The 9,562-nt window shown below is 42.4% G+C and overlaps 1 long non-coding RNA gene across 3 annotated transcripts; it reads left to right on the top strand.

The window, feature by feature from the left end:
* The first annotated feature begins 1,457 nt into the window (after positions 1-1,457).
* Positions 1,458-6,800, top strand: LOC123446489. 3 transcript variants are annotated; one of them, XR_006631387.1, is made up of 4 exons: positions 1,458-1,469; positions 3,317-3,377; positions 5,826-5,885; positions 6,754-6,800. It is a non-coding gene; the product is annotated as an uncharacterized LOC123446489 (long non-coding RNA). The 3 variants fall into 3 exon arrangements; XR_006631386.1 differs by lacking the exon at positions 1,458-1,469 and adding an exon at positions 2,593-2,693; XR_006631388.1 differs by lacking the exon at positions 1,458-1,469 and adding an exon at positions 2,882-3,129.
* Positions 6,801-9,562: the final 2,762 nt, after the last annotated feature.

Here is a 9,562-nt window from a genome sequence, read left to right as displayed (position 1 = left end):
CACTCACGGGTTCAAGCATCCGCATAAAACATCTCATAAAGGTTGCATCCATGGCCTACGAGCTCAACCTACGAATCAGGAAATACTCGAGCCTGAGACCACTGAGAACCGTAAGGACACGGGTGTGGCCTTGGTCCCCTGACTGGTGGCAGTAGAGGTCCCTGAAGAGGGGTGACTCCTCCTATAGCAGGCCAGTCAACATGAGCTGGAAGATGAGTCCTAACGGGGTTCAACATATCCATTTCCCTATAACCTGTCTGAACCATAGGTGCCAGCTATGTCAAGGCTGTCCACAAACTGGCACGAGTAGCATAGAGCTCCATACGAAGGGCACGAGCATCTCTGTCTCTATTCTCTAACATCTCAGCGGTAGACTGCAGCAGCAGATCCTCCAAAGAGGAATCAAAGTACACTACAAGAAATATGCTCATACTTGACGTTTTTTAAGACGTCGTTGATGAACTCGTCATAAATCTATGACGATTTCATTCGAGATTGTCGTAAATCGTTTGAGGGGATCAAAACTACATATAAATTATGACGATGTGAGTCAAAAACGTCGTAACCGCATAAGATGAGATCGTCATAACTTTTACGACGATTATAAAAATGTCGTAACATGTTCTAACTATGTTGACGGACTAAGAATACTTATTTCTTTTATTATTAGGTATAGATATTCCTCTATTTTTAGTATTTGCAAACAATTTTAAATCATTGATTTTTCGAACCAATCAATACCCTTCCCACGGATCGATTACATTGCGCCCATCCATCCATCCATCCATCTCTCCATCCCACATCCATCCATCCATCTATCTATAGAAAAAAAAACTAAAAAAGTAACCCAAACCCTAGCTCAGATCCCCCATCCCACCCTTCCTCTCCTCCCTCGTCCCCATCTCCTCGCCGCCGTCGCCACCTCCTCCCCGCCGCCGATCCCCACCTCCTCCCTGCCACACCCCATTCCAATCTTCCCAGTCCGCAGCCGCCCCAAACCCACATCCCTCCCTCCCTCCCTCGTTCCCAGATCCGAACCCTCCCCCAGAACCCTAGCCCGCCCATGGCACCGCCAAGCTCGCCGGCCTCGGCCGCCGCGCCGTCGCGGGGCTCCTCCTCCGGCAAGAAGAAGCCAGCGCCCAAGGCCGCCAAGAAGCAGCAGAAGGCCACCAAGGCGCCGCGGGAGAAGAAAGAGAAGGCGTAGGAGAACCCGATGGTGGAGGACGAGGTGTGCGGGGAGGAGCCCGACGAGGAGGAGCTGGCGCTCGGGGAGGAGGACGAGATGGCCGCCTCCGGGGAGCAGCAGCAGGAGACGGCGGCGGCGACCAAGAGGTGCGTGGCGCAGCTGCCAAGAAGGCCCGGAACGTGGCCGCCGGCGACAGGGAGCCCGAGTTCCTCGGCGAGACCGTCCCCGCCGACGAGGACTGCTCCAAGTGGCCCCAGCACTACCAGCACGGCTCCCCCAAGTGGTGCGTCCCGGATCTCATCTCTTTCATGCTTTTCCTTTAGGCCGGTTGGTTTCTTACGTAGATTACGGGGAGAGAGGAGACTGGATCCGTGATTAATAGGGAATTAAGGGAATGGATTCTGACCGGCACTAGATTCTCAAAACAAAACGGTTGTTTTCGGCACTTTGCAATGCCATCTCGCTTTGTTACTACTCACATCACATGCCAGGAGAGATCGATTAACCTATTGATTATCAGACGTTAAAGTGTACTACCCTCTACCGCTTTGATGAGCAGATAGGCACATGCATGGATTCAACACACACTTTGTTAGACAGAGAATCCGCCTACATCATGAAAATATCAGCTCGGTACCTATCTTGGGACAGTTGAGGCGAACGGCTCCATGACCAAAAGCCGCTGATGACACACCCACGTTGAACTAGCACCTGCCAGAGCTAGTAGCACCTTAGTACATGCACGATCGCCCTACGGCTCCATGACCATAAGCCTGCACTAACACTACGGCCGAGTAGATCAGTTTCACACACAGTTGGGTGGCGCACACTGGTGAGTGAGCCAGCTATTATACATTGGAAACGTAGTCCTTTTGCATTTTCTTACTTTTCCAGGGTAAAATCATACTCCCTTTGTTGCTAAATATAAGTCTTTTAATAGATTTCACTAGCGGTCTACATACGGAGCAAAATGAATAAATCTATACTCTAAAATATGCTATGTACATACATATATAGTCCACTAGTGGAACCTTTAGAAAGACTTATATTTAGAAATAGAGGGAGTAGATGGAATCCACGGTAGGGTTAAGAACACCAGTGACACCAATCCACGGTAGGAGTACGTACAACTAGCTAAGCTAAGCTAGCTATGGCTGGAAATGTGGAGAGTGCTAGATAATGGAGGTGGTAGGCATGCGATTCCTGCTTTTTTAACCTGTTGATTATAGTAGATGAGTAGCACTGTGTGCCCTACGCAAGCTAAACTAGAAGCTAGCTAGAGCCTCCCTTGCTGCTTATTTAACGGACAAGCTTGTTGATTCCTGCTTGATTGACAACAATTTTGTATATATCAACAACCGGTCCTAAACTACCATTTTGATCTACCAGTGGGGTGATTCCCGCTCAACATCCTCATGTACGCACGCCCTTCTTCTAATCCCATGGCTCCACTGTCATTGTTTGTCACGTTCAGGTTCAGTTAGGAAAGGGGTTAACAAGATGGCAGGTAACTCCTTTTCATCAATGAGAGACAAGAGAAGCAAGGCCAAGGGAAGGCAAGCTTAATACAGTTTTGGGTTCAGTTTGTCACTTTGAATCTTCAATACAGAACCAGAGAACCTGACTCTTCCCCTTGACTGTCGTACGTGTCGTTCTTTCGGGTACCCATTACCCAACCCACCATCTAGTCTAGCTAACGCAGTAACTCTCTAAGCTGAACCTCCCCGCAAGATTAGATTACCATCCGGTGCCATGTCATTTCCTGTAATCTCAACTGAAGAACAATGCATCACTCGGCCTTATTTTATACTTCTACTAGTGATTGTTCCATGGAATAAAAGCTTAAGCAATACGCCTGCAGGTTTTCTTAGGGTGAGTTCAATCAGGTTCCCATCTGACTCTGAGTAGTGGGTACTGACAGTGCTGCCTGTGTTGCTAAGCAGGTTCGCCTCCCTCGCTGGTTATACCAGTGCTTAAGTCGTCATGCTTTATGGATCAATCATAGGGAGCTCTGTGTCTTGTTAGTATGTTGTCTTTGTTCTTTGTTCAGACTAACAGTGGGATGCAATCTTCTTGTCATTGTTTGAACATCGCATATGCATATTTTATACCAGAGCCTATGCCTTGCAGGTGTTTTCACCGAGTTGATTCAGGAGATGCAAGTAAAAGGTGTACAGGTTAGCTTCCAGGGGTAATTTAGTATAAAACCTGTTATCAGTTAGTTTTAATATTTAGTCATGCAATGGTGTAACATACTTGGTTGGAATTGCTTGTTGAACTGTGCAGATTAAGAATATACATTTGTTTCCATTTTTTTCCTTCACGTGTTAGCTTTGTCATAAGTCAAACTTCCTGAAGTTTAACCTGGTTTATAAAAAACATGAGCATTTACAATACCAAATCAATACATCTAGTCCCATGGCGTAAAATATGTTCGTACTGTAATTATTTGATGTAATTTGTTTATCTCCTACATAATTTGTTTGCCCTCCTCACGAGCGCTCCTCCCAATTTCGTTTCTTTTTTCTTCTGCTTCTTCTTGGTCTTCTTTTGCTTTTCTTTTCTAAACTCCCCCGCCCTCACATAATATTTTGGGAAAAGGAAAAGGGATTAAATTTAATGTGTGGGGAGGATTAAAAACGGGCAGGTAAGTGAGGCGCGTCAGGGCCGCATTGGTAAGGGTCTGCATTATTTGACCCCAGAGCTGGGCACTTATTATATTTACTTTGTGACCTCCTCTGCTTTTGTCTTTATCCATCCTCTGTGTGTGTATTTTTTTCTCTTTTGCTGTTGTCTATTTTTTCACTGTGCACATGGACCTAACGCAAAGCCGTTCCCCTCCCTACCACCACATGCCAACTGGATAGCAAAGCAAAAGTAAATTAGCTATGGCATGCATTGCTTTGACCAGAGCGGCATGTGTTTCAAAAACCTGACCAAGTTCATATGTTAAACCACATCAATACGTTTTAAAAGATTTCAACTAATTTAATTGTTTTAATGAGATTTGACCAGAAGCAATTGTATTAAAAACATATCCAAACATAATTGGATTTTCTTCGACACGTTTTGACAAGATTAACATATTTCAAAGGAATTTTACTATATGTTGTTGGTTCTGAATATATGTACGATTTTATTATATCCTTATATCATGAAAAGGATTTGATCATGTTCGAATGTTTTCAAAAGAATTTTACCATATCTATACTTTTGAAAGGTTTTGACTAAATTATACTGTTTTCAATGGATCTTTTCCCCACTAAATTATACTAGATAATGGGCTCGACCCTGAAAAATCACACAACTAGTAGATTCCAAATTGTTTTCTTGATATAAACGTGCAATTTTTCAGTTGAAAAAGACGACCTGCCAAACATTTCCACAATATTGATCGTCCAATATCTACAAACGGCACCAAAGGTTACTTCTTATAGTAGTACCAATCAGATACAAAATTAAGAAAATAATGTACTGGTAGAAAGAAATTAAAATGTTGTTTAGTTATATCCCACGCATCATCCATTGTAAACAGGATAACTCATGCTGCTCTATGTTTCCCTGCATGCATACCATCTATTAGTGGTTGTATATTGTGTAGACTAAAGGACTTGTAGTTGCTCTATATTTCCCTGCATGCATACCATCTATTAGTGGATCAGCTGCTAGATTGTCATTAGTGCAATTTTAGTCTACCGTATTTTATGCTTATTTGCTGGTATTCCCCCACAAGGAGAAGTTGGTAGTCATTACCCGCATAATGCATTTCAGTTATTCTGATGTGTATTTTTTTAGTCTTTCTTATCTTTATCTTATTTTACTTTCCGAGTTGTGCTAAGTCATGCGCATACAACTCTCGCTGGTCTGGATTCTGCTAAGGACATCATCTATCTTTGTTTTTCAGTCTTAAGTATGAATATTTTGCCTGCGGTTCACTTTTTCTCCTATAAACCCTGGAGATGCTGATGGCATTGAACCCATAGTGCAGATTCGGTTCATAGATGTTGGTGTATCTATAAATTGTGACTGTTTAATTGTTTTACTTCCTGAAGATCTGGTAGCTTTTTTGTTTGTTCACTAGTTGATGGATTTTATTTGACTCTTGAATTTCTTACTCCTGTATAGGTTGTCTGCAAAAGAAAATGGGATTTGCTGCTTTTTCAGGCTCGGATAGAGATGATTGCAGGAGAGTCTACTTGTATCTGTGTGTTGGTGGAACTCACTTCAGGCAATCGCTGCTGGTGATATGTGCGCCATCTGCTAGGAAAAGATGTATGTTCCTGTCCTCCTTCACTGTAAACATATTTTCTGAGAGGACTGTGTCTCTGAATGGTAACACTCTTTTTAAACTTTTGCATCCTCAAAAAGAAATGGATTTATCATGCTTATCTTTATACATGTCAAGGCTGTAAAAAAATCAATCAAGATTTTACAAGAATGACAAGGCTAATGGAATGTAACAGCTAGAACGAATTCAGATTTTCACTCAGGTGCAAATGGAGATTTAACTTAAATACATAAAGGGACTCAGCCAATGATTATACATAGAAGATATTTTAAAAATACAGAAGCCACTAAAAATGCTAGTACATAAAAGATGTCCATTCAATTACTTACCCATTGTCTTGAACCTCATCAGATTCCTTGGTGGGGCTAACGTTCTCCTTGGAAGCATTCTCAGGTGCATCCACAGGACCTGGTACTGCTGGCCCTGTCCCCTGTTCTTCTGCAGTCCCATGTTCACCATTCCTAGTGTAGCCAACGAACATGAAATTGAACATAGATTCACTGAAATAGACAATAGTTTACATCTCCTAAGTTGATACAATGTTCTCATGGTTCAGTCCTCTAGCTAGTACGTCCTGAGGACGAGCACAAGAACACTCTTGTTCAATTCAAACCCAGACATTGTTAGGAGAAGAATATCAGGCAGAGCTGCAAGAACCCACAATGAGATATATTACCATATAAATATATGGTGACTACTGTAGTTTGCACTATTTGTCATGCATTTATATATGGTTTCATCATATCTAACGCACGAAACAAAAACCTTACTCTGGCAACACAGAACTGAGACCTCACAGTCACAGTACATTTAGAATTTGGATAACTGGACTTATTTACTATGTCCTCAATTGATGCCTCCTTTTGCTTAAATAAATAGGTTGTTACTCCATTGTTCAGTGGTGTAGCCTTTTACAGAATTTAAATGGTTTGTCCCCTGTATTATCACATCTTTCCAGACTGTTAAACAAATGCATGTTGATAAAAAAAACATTTAACCCGAGTTATCTTTGGCAATATTTGCAGAATTTAAATAAATATATCTCTGTATAGACCTGGAAATCGGTATACCTCACTGGTTGAACATGCATAATGTGATACTAATAATAATGTCTTCTCCTACTTGGAAGAAATGGATCATTAATTATCATGCTTATCTTTATGTTGCAATAAATGTTTGCCAAGTTGAATTTGAATAATCAAAATTTACCTTCCTGGTTGAATTGTTTCCTCCACATTGTTGATCATGCTGAAGGCCATTGCTATGGATCTGTTTTCAGGAGAAGTATGCTGGCGCGACACGGGTGAATGGCCAGCTAGAGGTAATGTATTTGCTATATTCTGTCCGTTTTTGCTATATTCGTGTGTAAGGAAATGTATCCATGAGATGAGTTATTGTGTTACGTAAACCTGGGAGATGTATTATGTGATGTTATATGATGGATGATTTTAATTCGACTTGGAGTTTTCTTGATTTGAATATGAAATAGTGCTGCATTTAGTATTGGACAAATAATTGGTTGAAAGTCCTAATAAATAGAAATGAAACCAAGTTCTGGGAAAAAAATTGCTGAATTTAAAAATGAAGAAAGGCCAAAACTGAAACTGGATCAAATGTATTTGGGCATGAAAAGGCCAGGGCCCAAATTAGAATGATAAAAAATTCGAAAAAAATACTAAAGTGGCTGTAAATATGCCAAGGCCCAAAAAGAAGCCCAATAAGAAAAGCCCAAAAAAATAAAACGAGCCCATGTGATCAATTGAAATGGGTTGGGCTGATTTCAACCATGACGTTTTGATTTCGTCGTAATATTGCCATGTAGGACTGGGTTGGATTAGCGACGACGATTTAGGATCATCGTAAAGGGTACGACGATCCAGGAATCGTCGTAAAGGTTATGATGATTTTGATCAAAACGTCGTTGCTGTTCATTTGTGACGCTCCATTTTCGACGCTTGGTTTTTCGTCGTGTGATCGTCGTAAATGAAAAACCGTGACGATGTAGCGACGAAAAAATAGCGTCGTGTACTAGCATATTCCTTGTAGTGGTAGACCCCACTTAGGTATCCTTCTTCTCCTGGCTGAGAAGCGGGAACATAGCAGAACTCTGAATTCTGCAGCAGTGCATGTCTGGCTCTCATGATGGTCAACATTGAATAGGCAGCATCTGGTACCGCCATGTCAACGGTAACCCCCAATCCGTAAGACCAATGGATCGGCTCCTCGGCTCCAGGGTAATATGGGAATACCCTAACAGTGCACACGTACTGACTCTGGTTGAAATCCCGGTACTGCTCTTTCACTGTACGCTCTGGGTACCAGCGGTAACCGGCTACTGACATCATCCTGACCAGCATGGCCGTGTGACCCGACACATCAATGCACCTAGTCAGACGGACCACCTAACGAGAAGGACGACCAGGCATCTGAAATAGAGAGTAATGCAAAAGGCATTAGGGCTCTGGAGATAAAATTGTGCAACATAACGGTTGTAAATGCTCAAAACAATTTGAGACAACCCACAAAAGATAGGATAGCATAACCACTCAACTATCAAGTTCAATTCCATGTTCATCAAGAACTTATTTTCTTTCCCTTGGAACAAAAGAAACTCGGATTGACTCTCGAACCGTTTTCCTACAATCTACCGAATAGTAACACGCGATCCTGAGAGATTGAAAGGTAACCTAGTTCTTAATCCCCGTAGAAATGACGAGGATGACCAGAATAGAATGACTTGAGAAGAGAAGCAAGAAAGTTACGTACCCTTCCACAAACAATTCCCTTATATATAACTAAAGCAATTCTAGACTCAACTTCAACCAGTTTGGCTTGGTAATCCTACAGTTAGTCAGGCTCTGATACCAACGTTGTCAGGACCCTGATCCTAAGCCATAGGAATCCAGCCTGTAACACATCGCATCCCTTTGCGGTCTCACGCACGGTTAACCCCATGGCGGCCACCTTACCTTAGTCGGGACCGTTTGCGCCTTTTGACTGACGTATGCATCTATGTCGCTAGCATTCCAATGTCAAAGAATCCGGGTCGACATAACTAGTCATAAACTCAAGTGGCTCAAGTGTACAGAGACAGGCATACATAACCCAACAAAGCAGGTGTCGGTCATCAACGAGTGTAGACGAGTCGTAGCAAGCTACAAGGACTCCATTACACCGCGTGCCATTTCCCCATAGGGACAGACACAGCAGCTAAGAAACATACATGCCGGTCAACCAATGTGTCCGGAGCAGTAGCGAATTACCAGGGCTCGGTGCAAACACAAAGGGGCATTTCTCTATACAGAGAGCTACTAAGGGCATATGACTAGGTGTTGAATCCCATACATATCACAGTGCATCACACATACGCATGACATACTCGATATGCATAGATACAACAATGGCATCCCAACATAACCATACAACATCACAACATTTATTTAGAAGACTCGGAAGTGTCTTGCATAATATGTTCATTCAGACAAGGGTCACACGACCCGACACTCAAGTCATACAAGCAGAGTCATACAAATCAAGCGGAAGCATAAAAGCTGTCTGAGTACAAACAGTTGAAAGGAAAAGGCACAAAGCCTGACTATCTACAGATCCCTTCTGAAAGGGGCCAGGTCGTAGCTGGGACACCAGCTACTCGTCATCATCGATGTCTAGATAGAACCCACCTATTGCCTCGTGGGTGTCCTCTACAACATTTATTAAGCAAACATGAGTACAAAAGTACTCAACAAGACTTTAGAACAGATCTATCTACTCATGCATAGGTATCAATAAAGGGGTTGTGGTGTTTCATGCAGCAATCCAGCTTTGACTCTTGGCTAGTCTAAACTACAATTTTAAATAGTTTTAAACAACTTTGATAAATCGTACACGAGTCCACTACCACCACAACAATACACTATCATGAACTGCTTTCCGTCTCCCTGCGGAAATGTCGTACATGATACTCACGCTTATCTTGATACTTTTATGAGTAGCCATTAAAGTTGTCTATGAACAACATATGTCTCCAAGTAGTCCATATCCGCGGACTTGGCTATTAGAATAGATCATAGCCCTGCAGGGGTGTACTT

The sequence above is a fragment of the Hordeum vulgare genome, chromosome 4H, assembly GCF_904849725.1.
Source record: "Hordeum vulgare subsp. vulgare chromosome 4H, MorexV3_pseudomolecules_assembly, whole genome shotgun sequence".
NCBI lineage: Eukaryota > Viridiplantae > Streptophyta > Magnoliopsida > Poales > Poaceae > Hordeum > Hordeum vulgare.
This window is presented reverse-complemented; position numbering and strand designations above follow the sequence as displayed.